We start from the raw sequence: 20,925 nt of genomic DNA, 5'->3' as shown, positions 1-20,925 counted from the left end.
AGACCCGCCCAAGCCGCCCAGCGGCCCTGCCGCCCGGCCCGGCCCACGTCTCAGTCTCTCTCTTTGGCTCCTGCGGGGCCGCTCCGCCCCGCCCCAGCGGAGACGCCCCGCGTGCGGGTCTGCCCCGCAGCCTCCCAGATACCCGATCGCTGCCCAGGATCCCCAGTAGACCCCACCCATGGTATCTTCCATTGGCCAGACACCCTTCTGGCCCTCCAGCCTCTCCTGGGGTTCTATCATGCCCCCCCCCTCCCCCCCGCCCCACACCAGTACACCCTATTGGAACCCCCTTCGAACTCTTAGACGCTTAATGGGGCCTCGAGACTCTGTTACATCCTCCCGTGAGCTGACCGGATCACAGTTTCTCAGACCCAGTTAGGGCTAACCCCCTAACCCATTGCGACCCCCTGGTCCAGGGCAGATCCGTCGTGGCCACCCTTCTCAGCAGACCTCCTAACCCCCACCCCCGGCTCGCTTACCGCCCAGCCGACCAGCCCTTCGCCTACCCAACTCGGCTTTCCCATAGTCTATTTTGTGATGCTCTTACCTCCCAAGAGATCCGGTATCAGCCCCTCTATAGCCACCATCAACTGCCGCTTCTTCCCCCGACTCCTGCTGTAGCCTCTCTCGCAGACCTCTTCTCCTTAGGCAGACCTTAGTATCTTTCTCCCCGCTCGTGATCCTTTCTTTGATTGGAAAGACTTTGCCATGAAATCCTGAAGGGGTGTTACCCTAGTATATTCCCTCCGTGGGGATTAAGGGACCCAACTGATACCGAGGTTTGGAGGGTTTAGTCTGGTGGCTATAGAGAGTGAGAGGGAAGAGCATGGAAAGCCAGGGCAGGGGGTGTGTGCTATTGTAAGATCACACAGCTTGCTTCTCATCTTGTCTCTTCTCTAGAACGTGTGAGGTAATCCAGATCCTGACAGTTTGGGGACTTTTGTAAGGATTAAATCACATATCACTAATGAATAAAACTGTGTCTCCATGTGTTATTATTTGCTTCACGTTCTTGTAGATTTTAATATACCTTTGGCACTGTTTTTGAAGGATACTAGGGTGTTTTTTAAAATTATTATTTTATTGTTTTTCAGTTTTCTGGGAAAGTAAGGTTTGTAGTTTTCCTTAATCCCTGAAGGTTTTAATGCCAGTTCGATAATAAAATTCTGCTACTTGGTGCTGCGGTCTTGCTTTTCCAAGGAACAAGTACAGTTACCATGCAGTGTTCACCGGTGTCATTACCAGCAGCCTTCTCAGCAGTAATAAAATATTGAATAAAATAGTTTATTGAACTCCTGAGCTGTCAAGAAGGAAATGTAATCTTACACCGAATGATCAGTGCATAATTTTAACGTTGGTAGAGGGATGAAGTATAGAGGGGCTTTTGTAGTCAGTACTTTAAAATTTTTTATTTTGTGTGTGTGGAACTAAGGAGGGAGAAAATCATATGAAAATTATAGGTCATAACTATAGACATAGTATAAAAGTCAAAAGGTTCAAAAGATTATGCAGTAAAAAGTTTCTCTTCCCCATTTATTCGCCAGCCACCCATTTTCCCTCCTTAGACGCAACCATTATTTCCATCTTTGTGTGTGTCCTTGTGATATTTCTAGCGTACAAGTCTATATATTTATATTTTTAAAACACTCCACAGACAAATGCTTGCATACTGTATATTATGGCTACAGCTCCCCTCTCCCTTTAATAATAGATCCTAGAGATCATTCAACAATAGTACATTTGGAATTGCCTCATTTACTGGCTAGATAGTATTCCATTCTGGTGATCTTGAGGTTATTTTCAGTCTTTGTTTTTACAGACAATGCTATGTGCTTTTCTCTTAAATATATCAGCTGTTATATGTATGTTTTAAGTAATTTTCAGGATTCAAAAAATTTCCTGATGGGTCTTTTATGAACATGCAAAAAAGGATATAGTTAATTTCTCATTGAACCACTCGCTGGGCTTTCATGGAGTTTCACTAGCTTTGATAGAGTTTATATTTATTTGGATTTTTAATAATGTTTTATTGGTCTTCCCTGGTGGCTGAGTGGTAAAAGAATCTGCCTTGCAAATGCAGGAGCCACAGAAGATGCAGGTTCAGTCCTTGGGTCAGGAAGATCTGGAGGAGGGCATGGCAACCCACTCCAGTCTTCTTGCCTGGAGAATTCCATGGACAAAGGGGCCTGGCAGGCTGTAGTCCATGGAGTCTACTTAGCATACATGTACATAAACGTTTATTTATAACTTAGTTGATAGTTATTGAAGGATTTAAAGGAGGGGACTGAAATGATTTGCATTTTTAAAAGATCACTCAATCTACTTTGAGGAGGGTGGATTGAAAGGCAGGCTAAAGGTGTTGGGGGGTGGTAAACAGTAATGGTGCAGCTTCTTCATTTGGGTTTTGAGAATAGATAGGATTTGGTGATTTCACTGGATTTGGTATTAGACTGAGGGTTCATAGAGGATAAGATCTAGGTTTCTAGCTTGTGCCTTTCACTGAGGTGGGGATCTGTATGAGGAAGGAGTGGAATTTTTGTTTTTATCAAGAAAGAGGAATTCAATTTGTGGTATTTTGAGTTTGGGTTACTGGTGATTATACATCTAGCAGATGTAGATGGCCAGTAGGCAACTGGATTTGTGGCTTAAGCTTGTTATTAAGTTCTGGGTTGATAGTAGGTTTAGGTGAGAGAAGAAAAGATTGTAGGATAGAAATTCAGCATTTACAGTACACATAGAATTGAATGTCTAAGCTATTAATAGTAAATTATGTGGTTCAGTTCTGTAAAGAATCTTGTTATGGTTAAACATCAATAAGTTCACTATCTGACAAGACTTTTCAACAGTGTTTTCCCTTGAGTGATATATAGTTCTGAGGGAAATGGAAGTAAACTTAGGTTTTTAGAAAGGCAAAACCTCAGTAGAAGTTAGCACTATAACCTTATTCTTTCTAAGTGTTTAGATTATAGTATTGTAAAAGTTGTTCAGTCTTCATTGTTTACAGAGAAGTATAGGAGCTTGGAAAATGTTGTCTGCCAAAAATATTAAGTGTTTTAGTTTGTATGATTTCTAGCTATATTGGTAACAGAGTTTAGTCAAAGATTTTTCGGTCGTGTTTTTAAACCATGTGATTAAATGTGTGCTCAGTCGCGTTCAACTCTTTTCGACCCTAGGACTGTAGACTGCCAGGCTCCTCTGTCCATGGAATTTTCCATGCAAGAATACGTAAGTGGGTTGTCATTTCCTCCTCCAGGGGATCTTCCCAACCTAGGGCCTGAACCTGCATCCTTGTATCTCCTGCATTGACAGGCAGCTTCTTTACCACTGTGACATAACATTGCCTTAATGTGTTTATAAGTCTCAAGCTGCCTTGTAGAGCTCTGGCCTTTACTTGGACCCGTGTAAATCACTGCTAAGGGACATTTAATCTTGAATTCACATTTCAACAAGCACTTCACATATGTACAAAATAAAACTCGTCTCTGTATCCCTTCCCTCCAAAAAGCTGTGGGGGTAGAAAGAGACCAAGGCAACAAAATCATTTCTTTCGATTTCCGGTCTTGATGAATGGTACCACTCTCTCCTCTTGAAGCTTTCAGGAAGCTGGAAATCATCCTCCACTCCATTCTGTACCATACTACCAACATCACTAAGTCCGGCACATTCTCCCTCATGATATTTCAAATCACTGTTATTGCTATTTTTGTTGTCTCTATTTTAACCCCAAATGTCTGTTGGTCTTCTCTCATCTGCCTCTTGTTTTGCCATACCCTCTAGTTCATTCTCTGCGCTGCTGCCAGAGTAAGTGTTCTAAACTGCTCTTTTAGTTAGGCTCTTTCGTATGCAAGGAAGAGACTCAAGTTACCTTAAATAGAGGAGTGCTTCCTGAAAGAAAACATGCATGTGGGAACGCAGGAAAAGTTAAACAGCTTGGTCTTAGAAAGAACGTGAGCTTAAAAATAAAACTGGAAGCCGGAAAAGACAGATTTCACTCTGAGCGAGTGGGTGAAAGTCGCTCAATTGTGTCCGACTCTTTGTGACTCCATGGACTATACAGTCCATGGAATTCTCCAGGCCAGAATACTGGAGTGGGTAGCCTTTCCCTTCTCCAGGGGATCTTCTGAATCCAGGTATTTCACTCTAGTGCTCTGCTGTTAACTTGTCTTAGCTATTTTTTCTGTTTCATTTTGTATTATTTTTTTCTCTCTAATCACCCCCTTCCACCACCACCCCCCTCCCCCGTCTCACAGCTTTCATTTATTCTTAACTTTTGCCTCCTTTTAACTGCCGTCACTCCCATGCCAGTATCTTGCCTCCTGGCTACTGTCTCTTTAGCTTAAGCTCCTGTTGCTAACTTCTTCCTAGGATTTTATGGTTTGAATTCCCAAGAAACAATCTTTGGATTGTTTAATTTTTAATCGTGGGCTGCTAGCAGGTCTGTGTACTGGGTCATGTGACCACTCCTAGCCATTTAGTGTTGACTGTGTGTTTATTTGTGCATGTGGATGTGAGGCAGGAGCATAATGGTGAAAAACATGGGGCAGCGTGCAGGGTAACTTCTCACAAAATGGGGTTGTAAACATGACAGGCACCGTGATTGACATGGTACAAATAAACGTCTAATCATGTCCTTTTCTGTTGAAAGATCTTCAGTGCGTTATTGAAGTTGCTCAGTTGTGTCCGACTCTTTGCAGCCCCATGGACTGTAGCCTCCTAGGCTCCTCTGTCCATGGAATTTTCCAGGCAAGAGTACTGGAGTGTTGCCATTTTGTTCTCCAGGGGATCTTCCCGACCCAGGGATCAAACCCTGGTCTTCTGCATTGCAGGCAGATGCTGTACCATCTGAGCCACCGGGGAAGCACTTTCAGGTTAAAGCTTAAACTGTAGCATCGAATATATGTGAGATCCTTCGTGCTCTGACTCTTACTTCTTTAGGCTTTCCTTCTTTGCTGTCTTCCTTAAATTCTTTGATCCACTCATTGAACTTAGGTCTTTGCATGCTCTGTTCCCTTTCCTGTATTTCCCTTCCATCTTTCTTTGCTTGGCAATCTGCTCTCTGATCTTCAAGTCTCAGTTCAGGTGTATCTTCAGGAAGCTTTACTTCCAGGTTAAGTTAGGTATTGCTCCTGTGTGCTCCCAGTATCTAGTGCTTGCTTCTTTCTCAGCTCTCTAATGAAATTCCTAATAGCTTGTCTGTTTTCTTCACTGGGCTGTAGCTTCTTGGGTATCGGTGCGATATGGTTAGGTTTTTAGATTGAGGATTTGTAAAAAAGAATATTCTTATTATAAATTACAATGTATACAGAAAAGTACACAGATCATAGATGTACAGCTCAGTAAATTTTCACGGAGTGAACACACAAATGTAACCAACACCCATATCTAGGATAATACAGGATAATACTACAGCCTACAAGACACCTTATGCCCTCTTCTGGTCACTAGTCCAGTTCAAAGAAGATTTAATTTTAAATAGGAAAACTCTTTTTACATAGATTTCTCTACATATTTTGTGTGTTTCTTTAGATGTACAAGAGACATAGACATTAGAATTTTGATCCTATAGAAAGGGCATACATAGAGTTTATATTACGCAATGTAATTTTGGCTTATTTTTGTGCAGTAGATAAATTCAAAGTCACATAACATTTTAAGATTCAGTTATGGGGTGTTTGTATTTAGGTAGATTTTCTTGTTTGTAAGTTTAATATCTTAGAGCGGCAGAAAAGAATTGATAGACCAAAGAATATTTGCTTAAAATAGCCTGTTTTGAGTGAGGAGCGTGCTTGAGATGGGTATAGTAAACATGTAAAGCACTTTCCAAATGGTGTTTGGCCTCTGGGTTTTAATGTGAATTATGTTGCTAGCATATTTTGGCAGTGGGGTCATCCAACGGGCAACTGGAGTATAATTTTACATGTACAGTGAGGAAAGGACTAGCTGTCCTGTGTCATAGACAGCTGGCCTGCTAAGAATTGGGTTTTGTGTGTGTGTGTGCAACTAACAATAATTTTAGAGAGTACTTTTTCTCTGTTTTGATTTTTCTTCAACTTTATGTGACTCTTTGAATATGAAGGAATTCTTTTAAACAGTCCTTTTCCATAGGTGGACTTTTCTGTCAGTAAATACTAAATTTGTTAAGACCAGTTAAGTAGAAAGAATACAGTAAGTACTCTATATATGAACCTTGAAGTTGTGAACTTGGAAAGATGCGAACATGCCTTCCATTAGCGTCAGGCATGAGGGAAATTGCAGCTTGTTCTCTGTCTCCTATTGCTGGTGGTCCTTCAGTTTTACCATATCCCATAGTCAGTAACGATAGTTACTGACTCCTCTCCCTCCTGTAGTCAGTAGCTCTTCTTGTCTGTTCACTCAGTGCCAGCCCATGTATGCCAGCCGTTATACTATTGTACTCTTCAAGGTACTGTACTGTAAGATTAAAATTTTTGTTTTTTGTTTTTTAGAAATTATTTGTGTGAAAAGTATTATAAACCTATTACAGTACAGTAGTATATAGCCGATTGTGTTAGTTGGGTACATAGGCTAACTTTTTTGTGCTAATGAACAAATTGGACTTACAAAGGCACTCTTGGAACAGAAATCCTTCATATGTAGAGGACTTACTGTATAGACTTTTAAACCTGGATTTCCAGCTTTTTTGATAGTTTCTAGCCTTATCACTTATGAGCTGTTATCTGTAGACAAATCACTTAACATTTCTGAGCTTCAAGAATGTTCATCTCATAAGATTGTCATGAGAGTTAAACAGTTATGTAAAGTACCAAGCACATGGTTGATACTCAACAAGTCTACTTTTTCCTTCTTGAATATGTCTATTTCTTGTTATGTTTAAATATGAGATCAAGAATTTAAAGTGTTGTGTAAATGTCATCAAAGTTTGTTGCTAGTAGAAGTAAATCTTTGGATAGTCTGCTGGCTGTCTTTGAAGTGTGACCATATTTTTCAATTCAAAAAAATCTCTGAAGAGAAGCTTTTCTTAATATCTTAGTATATCAGATTAATGGATGTTAGAATGTCTTTTGAGTCAGTGTGAAGTATCATAACAAATGTTCTGTTTGCCAATGACAAACATTCCTTAAATCATTGACAGATTGTAGTACTATTGCTGTGTGTAGTATGTTTGAAATCTGTTTACTTATATTGATTAGATGATAGTGGGCTGAGTAGTCTCTGAATTTTTTTTTTTTTTTTTAAGGATAGTAACTTCAGTTTATTTAGTTTATTCTCTGGGTTGCTGGATCGTAGTTCCCCAACCAGGGATTGAATCTGCGCCCCCAGTAGTAGAAGCATGGGGTCCTAACCACTGGACTGCCAGGGAATTCCTGAGGGGTGTGTGTTTTGTCTAAGGGAGAAAGTTCTTCAGATAACTGTGTGAATATGAGTTTATAAATGATCTTGAGATTATGTGTTTTCCTTACCTTTTTTAGCAACTCTACCTTACTATAGTTTTCCTCCTGCTTTCTCCCTACTTTTGTTTTTTTTTTTAATAATAAAAGTACTTAGGAAATGTTGAGGGACTTCCCTGGTGGTCTAGCAGTAAAGACTTTACCCTCCCACAGGTTTGATACCTGGTTGGGGAACTAAAAACCTGCATGCTGTATGGTGTGGCAAAAAAAAAAAAAAAAAATTGAGAAGTTGAAAGAGTAGAACAAAGAACATTGTAAGTCCACCACCTAGATTCAAAAATTAACAATATGCCATCCATATTTGCTTTATTGTTTTTTGTGTGTAGGTGTCTGTATATACTTTAACTGAACCTTTTGAAAGTTATTATTTTGATTTCTGCCTCAAAATACTTGAGTATGTATCTCCTAAGAAAATATTCTCCGTAAAAAAAAAAAAGAAAGAAAATATTCTCCGTGTCACCATAGTGCCACACGTAAGAAAAATAAGAGTAATTTCCTGATAACATTTAGTATTCAGACTACATTTAACTCTTCCCAGTTTTTCAAACTAGAATTCAGTCAAGATTTTTGCATTGCATTTGTTTTATCTTTTTAGTCGTTTTTTAATGTAGAAAAGTTTCTTATCCCATTCCTTTTTCTTTTATGATACTGAAATTTCTTTGACAAGATTAGATCATTATCTTATAGAATGGCCTGTTTTCTAGTTATCTAATTATTTCTTTGTGCTTTTGCTTAACTGATTCTCTGTCCCCTGTATGTCTTGTACACTGGAAGTTACAGTTTAAAGGCTTGGTTATGCATGTTAAAATGTTTTGGCAAGAGTACATCATAGGCAACATGGGAGGTGGTGGTGTTTCAGGCGCTCAGTCGTGTCCAGCTCTTTGCGACCCCACGGACTGTAGCCCGTCAGGCTCCTCTATATCGGGGATTTCTCAGGCAAGAGTACTGGAGTGGGTTGCTATTTTCTCTTCCAGGGTATCTTCCTAACCCAGGTATCAAACTGACGTCTCCTGCCTTGACAGATGAGTTCTTTACCACTGAGCCACCAGGGAAGCTATATAATGTCACTATTAGTGATCTAAGTTTTATGAAGTTTAAAGTGATGTTTGCTATATCTTTCCATTGTAAAAGTGTATTTTTTTCTTTTATGATCATCAAGTACAATAGTCTGTGGGGGTGAGGCTTTGATATCTTACAAATATTCCATTCTTCATAATATTCTTTACCTGGTGATTTTAGAATCTTTTGTGAGCCTTGGGCAAATAAGTTTTTAACTTAAAGTTTAAAATGTTGATTTTTCTGATTCGGTAATTTTTTACGTTTATTAGCTGTCATTTTTCTGTAAACAAATGATTTATAACTTTTATCACCTAGGAGTGAACTGCAGTGCTTCCTAAAAGGGCAGAGTAAGTAAATGCTTAAGTCTTTCTTGTCAAATTTTCAGAGTGAGGAGTTGGTCTAATAGTCATCTACAGTGTGACAAATGAGTTTGTTAATCATCTCTTTGTTTTTTATTTGTTGTATTACAATTACTTACAACTGTTCTTTTATTTTTAGATTTTATTGAAGTTTAGTAGATTTACAGAGTTGTGTTAATTTCTTCTGTACAGCAAAGTGACTCAGTTATATGTATTATTTTCCATTATGGTTTGTCATGGGATATTGAATATAGTTCCCTGTGCTACACAATAGGACCTTGTTGTTTATCCATCCTGTATATAATAGTTCACCTTTGTTAATCCCAAATTCCCATTCCTTCCCTCCCTTTGTTCTTTTTCGATGTTTAGATTGTCTCAAATAAGGCTGTTGGGAGTTCCTTCAAGCAGGCACCTGAATTCTTTTTGCATAAACCTATTATTAGTCTTTGAGTGATTCCTTACTTTTGGATATAAGATATCTTGGCTCATCAAGGATTTCTCCTACTTTAGACTGGAATCATCAGTTTCTCCAAAGAGAAACTGCTCTTTCTCCAAAGAGATCTGTCTCTTTATAGAAGAGGATGATGTTTAGAAAACATCTGGATGCTAAATATGCTCCTTTTTATGGAACTGTCATCACTTCTAGGCCTTGTCAGGAGGAAAAAAAAACGAGGTCATATTGATAATTCCAATTCAAATTTAACATTGCACACTTCTTTCTTCATCTTTTTTAAAAAAACTTTAGTTTTAATCTCTTTTATATTGAAAATCTTAATTTTTATTAACATTGAATTTTTTCCTAAGTATAGCTAAAATAATTTAAAAATAAAATTACTCAGTGAACTTTAAGATTTCTTTGCATCTCATTTTGTCCTTAGAATGTATCCCACCAAGGTTATGCTTACTGTTAGTACTGTGTTTAAAAGTCACTTGAAATCATTATTTTCTCAGTGTGATTGTTAAGAGTTTGGTATGTATTTAGGTCCATTTGTTTATCATTTTAGAGTTTGCTTCCTCCTTTTTTTTTAATATATACTCTTACCCTTTGAATATGTAAGATACATAGCTCAAAAGGAGAAGCCAAATGTGACGAATATGTAGAAATCTTATTTTCATCTCATCCCTTCTATTTCCTCCTTGCTTCCCTATAGATAACCGTTTTTGTAGGTTTCTGATGAATCATTCCAGTTTTTGTTTTCTTTCAAAGTTAGGTGTATGTGTGTATTCTCCTTTCATACACCAAAGGTAACATACCATATTTACTGTTTTGTATCTCTTCTTATTCTTTTTTGTCCCCCATTTCACAATATATTTGGGAGACTACAACATATTGGTATATACAGATCTTATTTTTTTTTTTAATGGAGGCACAATATTCTGTTGTGTTGTATATCATAATTTTATTAATGAGTTGATATCTGATTAGATATTTGTGTTTAGTCTTTTAAACTATGAATAAATATTGCATATTGAATAGATTAATTGAACAATAAAGTTTCTTCCTCAATTAAGAAGGAGTTGATTTGTTTCAGAGGGACTTATAGTCCAAGGTGGGGTGGGGCGGGGGGCTTTGTTACTGTGTTTTGTTATTGTTAAGATTTCTGGAAAAGTAGATATTTTGGGACGTAAGTACACTTCCTTGCACCTAAATGTTAGGTGATTGATATCACTAATGTTAGTCTGCTTTGTTTTATGGCACCTGGGTTAGAAGGGACAAGGGATGATTTACCTACTTCTTTCTCCCTTTGCTTCCTGGCTCCTTGAAGCATTGAAATAAAAATCTGTTGTCCTGGGTGTTTTCATGTAAGCATAAGTCAAGTTCTTTCCTTCCTGTTTTTTCCCACAACTTCCCCGCTCCTTAACTTCACCTTTTTTTCTCTTTTTGCCTTAACTCTTTCAGATTATCTCCAAGCATTCAATGGGCAGATACTTAGAGTCTAGTAAGGCAGATAAAATGTATAGTTTGAGTGTAAAGAATAAAAGATAGGAATACTAAAGAGAGGGAAGGGACCTGCTAGGATGCAAGGAATTCAATCTCTGGGGCTTATGTAAATTGCTTTATCATATTAAGTTACTCTAACAGGAATTTTCCTGCTGTAAAGGGTCCAGTGGTTAAGACTCCACACTTCCACTGCAGGGGGCACAGGTTCCATCCCTGGTCAGGGAACTAAGATCTTGCATGCTGTGTGACTCGCCCCCCCTGCCCCCCCCAAAAAAGAGATTACTATAGCAGTCATATACAGTTGTTAACTTTTCCTTTTTATGCACATATACAGGAGAGTGAATAAGACGTATGCAGTTTTAAGAAAATTATGAAGTAAACATTTGTGTTGTCATTGCCCAGGCCAACAAACAAGAGCTGCCTCCCCATTACCTCACCCTCAGCTCACCCTGTCAACATAGGCCAATCTGTGGAAGTGGCTATTATCCTGACCTTTTGTGACTGCTATTTTCCTGCTTTGCTTCATAATTTTAAATCCCAGGTCATATATCCTTAAACAATGTAGTTTATTTTTCCTTGTTTTTGAACTTCATATTGAGTATTTTATGTGATTTAAAAAATTTAGTTCAGAATTTGTCAATTTAATGCCAAGTTGTTAGCTGTCATTTCTAAGATTTCATCGTGGTAATGTATTCCAATGTATGGTCACAAGGTACTACAATTTTTTTCATTCTAGTTGTGATGGACATTTGAGTAGATTTCAGTTTCTTGCTGTTATGCAAATAATTAGGTGGTGAGTGCTCTTGTACCTGTTTCATATTTTCAAGTGCACAAATATTTCTAAGAATTCCTAAGAATGGAATTGCTGGGTTGCGAGGTATGCACACAGTCAACTTTGATAATGGCAAATTGTTTTTCAAAATTATTTTAATTTGTAATTCCAACACAATGTGTGAGAGTTCCCTTTGTTTACATTCTAAACACTTAGTATTTTTAAACTCTAATATTTTACCAATTTGAAAAACATATTGGTGTCTCATGGGTTTAATTTGCATTTTCATAATTACTAATGAAGTTGAGCATCTTTTCACAGTCATTTGAATTTTCTTCTTATGTACCTAAGTTGTTTGCTCAGTTTTTTTCTGTTAGGTGATCTGTGGTTTTATTACAGATTTTTAGGAATTCTATATGTGTGTGTGTGTGTGTGTTTAGGCTGCACTGCGTGGCTTGCAGGATCTTAGATCCCCTACCAGGAATTGAACCCAGGCCCATAACAGTGAAAGTATGGAGTCTTAACCACCAGACCTCCAGGGACTTCCCTATATGTGTTTCGGATACTTGTCATTCAGTTATAACTGTTGTAGTATACCTGTATCTTCTGTTTTGAATGTGTTCTTTCGCTTTTTGTGGTGCCTGTTGATCAACAGAATTTCTCAGTTTTAATGTAGTTACGTTTATCAACTTTGGCTAGTGCTGTTGGACTCCTTTTAAATTAAGAAACCTTTTCGTAGCCTGAGGTAAAGAAGATATTCTCCTGTATTATCTTCTGAGAGCTTTTAAGTTTTAAACTTTCACAAATTTAATCTTTACCTGGAATAGATTTTATAGGTAGTATAACGTCCAGTCTTATTCTTTCCCACTCAAACAGATACTCAGTTGTTCCACCATGGATTTTGAAAGGTTCCTCTTTACTGATCTGCAGCGCCACATTTGACATATGTCCAGTATCCATATTTGCATACTTCTGTTTCTGGATTTGCTTCTCTGTTCTATTGGTCTGTTTGACTATTCCTGTGTTAGTAACACACCGTCTTAACTACTTATCACTTTAGAAGTTTCGATACCTGGTAAGGCAAAATCACTGTGGATGGTGACTGCAGCCATGAAATTAAAAGATGCTTGTTCCTTGGAAGAAAAGCAATGACAAACCTAGATGGCGTATTAAAAAGCAGAGACAGTACTTTGCCTACAAAGGATCGTATAGTCAGAATTATGGTTTTCCTAGTAATCATGTACAGATGTGAGAGCTGGACAATAAAAAAGGCTGAGCGCCGAAAATTTGATGCCTTTGAACTGTGGTATTGGAGAAGACTTTCTAGAATCCCTTGGACAGCAAGGAGATCAAACCAGTCAATCCTAAAGGAAATCAGTCCTGAGTATTCATTGGAAGGACTGATGCTAAAGCTCCAATACTTTGGCTATCTGATACGAAGAGCCAAGTCATTGGAAAAGACCTTGATGCTGGGAAACATTGAAGGCAGGAGGGAGACGGGGGACAACAGAGGATGAGATGGTTGGATGGCATCACTGACTCGATGGAAATGAGTTTGAGTAATGGGAGATGGTGAAGGACAGGGAAGCCTGGTGTGCTGCAGTCCATGGAGCCGCAAAGAGTGGGACAAGACTAAGGGGCTGAGTGACGAAGGCAAGTCTTCACGCTTTGCTATTGTTCTTCAGGAAAGTCTTGGCTGTTTTTAGCCCATTACACTTTCATATTTATTTTATTTTTTAATTAAATTAAAAATAATCTTTTTGGCCATGTGGCATGTGGGGTCTTAGTTCCCTGACCAGGGGTCAAACCAGTGCCTGCTACATTGGAATCTGAGTCTTAACCACTGGACCGCCAGGAAAGTCTCGACTTTTATATTTATGTTAGAATCACTGTGTCACATCCCCCCCTCCACCCCACACACACATACGCAAGCCCGACAAAATAATTCAACGTAAAGACAGCATGCAAGATTTTTAATTAAAAACGAAACTGATTCTGTAGCTTAATTTGGGGAAAACTGACATTTTTCCAACATTGAGTTTTCCAGACTATGAAAGTGGATATCCTTCCATTTATGTAATGATTCATGATAAAATCTTTTCAGTGGAGGTCTTGTACATTATTTATTAGATTTGTTCCTGAGTACTTCATATTGTCTGATGTAATTATAAATAGTGATATCTTTAAAAGATTATTTTCTCTGTACATGATCTGACACACTGCTGTATTCAAAATGGATAACCAACAAGGACCTACTGTATAGCACACGTAACTCTACTCAGTGTTATATGCCAGTCTGGATGGGAAGGGAGTTTGTGGGAGAATGGACACATATGTATGTATGGCTAAGTCCTTTCCCTGTTCACCTGAAACTACCACAACATCGCTAACTGGCCATCTGAGGTTATTGATCTGCATATCTGAGGTTATTGATATTTCTCCTGGCAGTCTGGATTCCAGCTTGTGCTTCACCCAACCCGGCATTTCACATGATGCACTCTGCATATAAGTTAAATAAGCAGGGTGACAATACACAGCCTTGATGTACTCCTTTCCCGATTTGGAACCAGTTTGTTGTTCCCTGTCCAGTTCTAACTGTTGCTTCTTGACCTGCATGCAGATTTCTCAAGAGGCAGGTCAGGTGGTCTGGTATTCCCATCTCTTTCTAAGAATTTTCCATAGTTTGTTGTGATCCACACAGTCAAAGGCTTTGGTGTAGTCAATAAAGCAAATACCTATAGATTCTTTCAAATTTTCTCTCTCTATATATATACAATTATGTCATGTGCAAATAATAGTTTGTTTCTTGTTTCTTCTAGTCCGTATACCTGTTTATAACAGTAATTTATTTTTTGTTTTTGGTTGCGTGGGGTCTTCATTGCTGCACGCAGGCTTTCTCTAGCTGTGGAGTGGGGGCTAATGTCTGCTTGTGGTGCACACGCTTCTCGCTGCAGTGGCTTTTCTTGTGGAGCGCAGGCTCTGGGTGCATGGGCTTCAGTAGTTGCAGCTTGGGGGCTCTAGGGCTGAGTTCAGTGGTTGTGCCACGTGTGCTTAGATGCTCCGCGTGGCATGTGGAATCTTCCTGGACCAGAGATTGAAGCCTTGTCCTCTGCATTGGTGGGCAAATTCTTATCCACTCTACCACCAGGAAGTCCCTTATACTTTTTGTTTTATTTTTTTCTGGCTTTCCTATGCCACCTAGAGTATACAACTATCTCCAGTATAATGTTGATAGAAGTAGATGGGGGTCATTGTTTTCTTGTTTCTGATCTCAAAGGAAAAATGTTCAGCAGCCTTTCCTTATTAAGTATGTTGTAGGCTTTTGTAGTTACCTTTTATCAACTGAAGAAATTTTGTTCTATTCCTAGTTTGCTAAGACTCCCTTTGCTGCCGCTGCTGCTAAGTCACTTCAGTCGTGTCCGACTCTGTGCAACCCCACAGACAGCAGCCCACCAGGCTCCCCCATCCCTGGGATTCTCCAGGCAAAAACACTGGAGTGGGTTGCCATTTCCTTCTCCAGTGCATGAAAGTGAAAAGTCAAGGTGAAGTCTTAGTGAAGTCGTGTCCGACTCTTAGCGACCCCGTGGACTGCAGCCTTCCAGGCTCCTCCGTCCATGGGATTTTCCAGGCAGGAATACTGGAGTGGGTTGCCATTGCCTTCTCTGAAGACTCCCTTTGAGATGTAAATAAATAATTGGATTCTTATGGATCTTAAAATCTGGTTGATTATATTAATTGGCTTTCTGATGTAAATATAAGATTTATCTTTGCTTCCCAGGGATATGTAACTTGATCATAGTATACTGTACTTACATTACTGGATGTTGTTTGCTAATTGGGATTTTTGTGTGCAAGTTCTGGAGTACAGTTGGCTTATGATTTTGTTGTCTTGTCTGGTCTTTGTCAGAATTTTTTGGTTTTGATGTTATATTAGCCTCATTAAAAGAATCTGAAAGAATTTATTTAAGATTGTATTATTTACTCCTTGAGTTTTTGGGAGAATTTGCTGGTAAAGTGGTGTGGCTCTGGAGATTTCTTTGGAGTTTTCTTTGTTGGGAAAAGTTTTTATTAGGGTCATTAAGATTTTTTTTTTTTTAATGGGACCAGTCTGTTTTTCTGCGTTAAGTTGTGCTAAGATATATATGTGTGTGTGTGTGTGTGCGCGTATATATAAAATTTCCTAATATAGGATTTCATCTAAGTTTCATTCAATTTCATCTAAATTAAAACATTACCATTGTAACATTTACAACATTGATAGTTTTGCCCTTTTTTCCATTTCTTATCCCTTTCTCTTTTGTTGCCTCATTACTCTTGGCTCGAGGTTTGCCAATTTATAGTTTTTTCAAAGACCTACTGCTGGCTTTGTTGGCCCTTTAATTTTATATATTTTTTTATTTTCTTTTTTTGTTGTTTCTTTTTACTTGTCCTAGTTTTACTTTCCTTTTTTTTCTGTCATCTTGAAAAGACAGTTCCCTAAGTTTTGCTTTTTTCTGTTATACCCATTTAGAATTATAATTTCCCTATAAAATATTGCTTTAGCTGCATCTTATAAGTTTTGAAATATAATATTTATGTTACAGTTTATTCAAAATACTTTCTGTTTACTTAATGGTCACATGGATTATTTAGGATTATATTTTTAAGTTTGCAACTATGTTAGGATTTCCTACTATATTAGCTGTCTATTGCAGTATAACAAGCCCAAAACTTAGTGACTTATTATTGTTTATAGTATTTGTGGGTCAGAACTTCAGGAGTGTTTCAGCTTGGCAGTTTTGCCTGAGTTCCTTTCCATGTGGATTTTTCCATGGAGCTTTTTGAGTGTTGTTAAGGTATGACCGCTAGAATTCCTGAGGGAGAAAGCACCAGGTAGAAGCATGTTGCTGTTTGTGACCTAGTCTCAGAAGTCACTGAGCCTCACTTCATTGCATTCTGCTGGGCAGGACAGTTACAAAGGGCCATCCAAGTTCATGGGGTAGAAAACACAGGGAAGTGTGAACATCACGTTTTAGAAGGGTGTGTAGGATGGGATAGATATTTGTATGGAAGATACTATTGATATTTGTTCCTTGTCATTTTTTTGTTACTGATTTCTCTTTGTTTTAAAGAACATGGTATGATCTGAGTGCTGTTTCTTTTTTTTTTCTGGATCTCAAATTTACATATATTGGGTTTTCTTTCTTTCTCACATGTTTCTTAATTTACTCTGTTTTTCTTTCACTGTGCGCAGTTTCTTCAGATGTGTCTTCTAGTTCACTCACTTCAACTATTCCGTTTTACATTTCAGTTGTTGTGTTTTATAATTTTAGAAGTCCTTTTTAGTTCTTTCTAAAATCGTCAAAGTCATTTTTTATGGTTCTTTTCCCTTTCAGATATTTTTCAGTCTTCTTTATCACTTGATACATTAGTAAGCAGTTTTTTTTTTTCTGTGTGATCATTTTCAATATCTGAAATTTTTATAGATTCTACTAAAATCTACATTTTATGGTGCTTTGTTTCTTGCTTGCTTGGTCTAAATAATGCCTTTTCTTGGGACATTATTTGTGATATTTGCACATGGCATCTTCTGGATGCCTATAACCTGTTTTGTGTGTGTGTGTGTGTGTATCAATAAGGTAATAGAATTAAGGTGACAAAAATGTGTGTCTGAGTGTTTTGTGTATACGTGTATTAGGGTGGTAATAAGCTGAGGTGGTGGTGTGTCTTTTGGTTATAATTCAAAACATCCTGTGGCCTATGTCACCTGATTTTTTAAGGTCAAAAGCAAGGTAAGAATGGTTTTTACATTTTCAAATGTATGAAGAAAAATAATATTTTGTAACATGTGAAAATTATATGAAACTCAGATCTCAGTGTCCATAACTCAAGTTTTACTGGAGCACAGCTGTGCTCATTTGTTTCTGTATTGTCTGTGGCTGTTTGCATGCCACAGCCACCAAATCGAGTGGTTGCCACAGAGGTCAATATGGCCTCCAAAGCCTAAAGTATTTATATCTGGCCTTTTACAGAAAAAATTACAACTTGTCAGGAACTCTCCGTTACAACTCAGTGCCAGCACAACTTTTCTTCGCAGTTCTTGGGGGATAGGCTAGAGTGGGACAGGTTTACTTTGGTTTATTTTATGAGTTTTAGTTGTATAGGGTCTCCTATCAGACTTACTTCCTAGGATGGGCCCTGGGTTTGGCTTCTGTCATTGTAAGACTGAAAACCAAAGCCCAGCCTTGGCTTCAATCAGGGGCTAGTTTGGCTTCATCCTTCTGCTTACCTCTCTAATAAATGTTTTGGTCTTATAATTCTACTTTTTAAATTATGTATTTTCTATTTTATTAATTTAAAAAGTTTCAGAGGGGTGTTTTGTTCTGAATAATTGGCCATATTATTGGAGATTGTTTGTTTTTGAATATGAAAAAAGTTTAAGACTCAGAGAAATAGAGTAGTTAGCTCAAAAGTTGTACTAATGGTAGATAGCCAACAGAGACTTTGACTTTAGGAAGCTTACTTACCATCTAGGAGTGAGAAGTTAGGATTGTACATTGCTTTCCATGTTCCCAATACAATCTGTAGGATTTCTGCTACTTGGGCCACGTAGGAGAGGACAAGAAAGGCATAAATTACTCATAAGGTCTTTGGTAGGGAAAACAAATACCATATATAGAAATTGGAGAAATAAAAAGATGTTGAGAAGGAAATGAAAAAAAAAAGTGACATTATGAAAGACAGTGAAATTTAGTAAATCTGCCAGGTTCACTATATGAATTAAAGATGAAAATAGGCTATTTAATTTTGTACTTACTTTGTAGCAGTCATTGTTTTTTATATACAGTATCATATTTAACTTCATAGCAACTGTGAGTTAGGTGATAATGTTGATTTAACAAGTATGCAAACATTTAGGGAAGTTGGTTTATTATTTATTTACCAAGGCTCATACATTCAGTTCAGTCACTCAGTCGTGGCTGACTCTTTGCGACCCCATGAATCGCAGCACGTCACACCTCCCTATCCATCACCAACTCCTGGAGTTCACTCAGACTCATGTCCGTTGAGTCGGTGATGCCATCCAGCCATCTCATCCTCTGTCGTCCCCTTTTCCTCCTGCCCCCAATCCCTCCCAGCATCAGTCTTTTCCAATGAGTCAGCTCTTCGCATGAGGTAGCCAAAGTACTGGAGTTTCAGCTTTAGCATCATTCCTTCCAAAGAAATCCCAGGGCTGATCTCCTTTAGAATGGACTGGTTGGATCTCCTTGCAGTCCAAGGGACTCTCAAGAGTCTTCTCCAACACCACAGTTCAAAAGCATCAATTCTTCAGCGCTCAGCCTTCTTCACAGTCCAACTCTCACATCCGTACATGACCACTGGAAAAACCATAGCCTTGACTAGATGGACCTTTGTTGCAAAGTAATGTCTCTGCTATCTAGGTTGGTCATAACTTTTCTTCCAAGGAGTAAGCGTCTTTTAATTTCATGGCTGCAGTCACCATCTGCAGTGATTTTGGAGCCCAAAAAACTAAAGGCTGACACTGTTTCCACTGTTTCCCCATCTATTTCCCATGAAGTGATGGGATCAGATGCCATGATCTTCGTTTTCTGAATGTTGAGCTTTAAGCCAACTTTTTCACTCTCCACTTTCACTTTCATCAAGAGGCTTATTAGTTCCTCTTCACTTTCTGCCATAGGGTGGTGTCATCTGCATATCTGAGATTATTGATATTTCTCCCGGCAATCTTGATTCCAGCTTGTGCTTCTTCCAGCCCAGCGTTTCTCAAGATGTACTCTACATGTAAGTTAAATAAGCAGGGTGACAATATACAGCCTTGATGTACTCCTTTTCCTATTTGGAACCAGTCCAAGTACAGTTCTATCTGTTGCTTCCTGACCTGCATATAGGTTTCTCAAGCGGCAGGTCAGGTGGTCTGGTATTCCCATCTCTTTCAGAATTTTCCACAGTTCATTGTGATCCACACAGTCAAAGGCTTTGGCATAGTCAATAAAGCAGAAACAGATGTTTTTCTGGAACTCTCTTGCTTTTTCAACAATCCAGCGGATGTTGGCAATTTGATCTCTGGTTCCTCTGCCTTTTCTAAAACCAGCTTGAACATCTGGAAGTTCATGCATTAGTAAGTATTAAAAGTAGGATCTGAACCCTTCTGTGACTATAAAAGCTCATGTTTTTTCCACAGAGTTATATTGTGAAAAAAAATCTCTAAATGGTTAATGGATGTTTTATGAAAATATATGGTTAACATTGCTATACTTATATGAGAATCCTTCAGGCATTCATTTAGAGGTTAGTCTTATTTTAGACAATTCAAATAAGTAGTATTTGGTTTCTAAGGTCACATGAATTAGAAGCAGCAATGAGAATAGAGGAGCATTTGTAGGTTTTTATGCTGGCAGGATAAAATTTTTTCTGTAAATTGGAAGTACATCAGTCTGGTGATACTAAGCATAGGGACAGGCAACCTTACTTTTATGTATCAGTCGTTTCCACGAGTATCACTATCGTAAAAATGGACATTTATTGCAGGAGTCCAAATTCTTAAGAAACACATAAATTATATTCATTATACAGTTGTCCCTTGGTGTCCATGGGGGATTGGTTCCAGAACACTCGATCGTGGATACCAAAATCTGGAGGATGCTAGAGTTCCTTACAGTTGGCCTTCTGTATCTGTGGGTTGTGCATGTGTGGATACTGAGGGCTGACTGTCCTCTGCTTTTTAAAAGGATAATAAAGTTAGAAATAATGGTGTCGAAACAATTTTTTCCAGAGAATTTGCAAGCAGTAGCTTCTAACACTTAAAGAGCTGAAATTCCAGTTTGTTGGGTAACTTGGATTTCTAGAATGACTTCTCTAAAAGTTCAGAATAGTTGAAAATTATCTGGTGTGCTGGAAGGTAATTTGTATTTGCTATCTGATTCTAATACTATACAGTAAAATAATGATTAACTTGTACTTTTTCATGAAACTAGTAAACTTCTTTTCATAAATAACTCAGTTTTCATAAGTTTGTAATTTAGCATTGGTATCTCCTAGCTTCACAGAAGAGAGATAAGCTTGTTTAGAATCCCACTTGAAGTCATTCACATAATATAGTTTTTGACACATGGTGAATGATGGCATCTTTTTAAAAGGATCAAAAGCTAAGACAACTTTCAAGATTGAAGTTTTTTTGTAAATGGTCTGGCAGCATTGCTGTTGATAATTTCAAGGTCTTGAAGGAATAAAAATGATCAATTTTTCAATATTTTTATTCTTAAGGCAATATTTGATTAATACTTTGAAGTGTTAGTTGTTCAGTGTACCATTTTAATGAATACAAAATTTTAGGTTTTATTGAGTAAGTTTATTGAGTAAAGGGAT

The 20,925-nt window shown here is 38.0% G+C and overlaps 2 protein-coding genes across 11 annotated transcripts in view; one reads left to right on the top strand and one right to left on the bottom strand.

Moving 5' to 3' along the window:
* SENP8 (SUMO peptidase family member, NEDD8 specific) overlaps positions 1-750 on the bottom strand; it is a 29,929-nt gene extending 29,179 nt beyond the window's left edge. The window contains exon 1 of the mRNA XM_019968219.2: positions 548-750. The gene's annotated coding sequence lies outside the window, so the exon portion shown is untranslated. The remainder of the gene's footprint in view (positions 1-547) is intronic.
* The window catches only part of MYO9A (myosin IXA), a 258,450-nt gene that overhangs the window by 409 nt on the left and 237,116 nt on the right, over positions 1-20,925 (top strand). The window lies entirely within an intron of this gene.

The sequence above is a fragment of the Bos indicus genome, chromosome 10 (genome assembly GCF_029378745.1).
Source record: "Bos indicus isolate NIAB-ARS_2022 breed Sahiwal x Tharparkar chromosome 10, NIAB-ARS_B.indTharparkar_mat_pri_1.0, whole genome shotgun sequence".
NCBI lineage: Eukaryota > Metazoa > Chordata > Mammalia > Artiodactyla > Bovidae > Bos > Bos indicus.
Note: the sequence above shows the minus strand (reverse complement) of the source record. Positions and strands in the feature narration are given on the sequence as shown.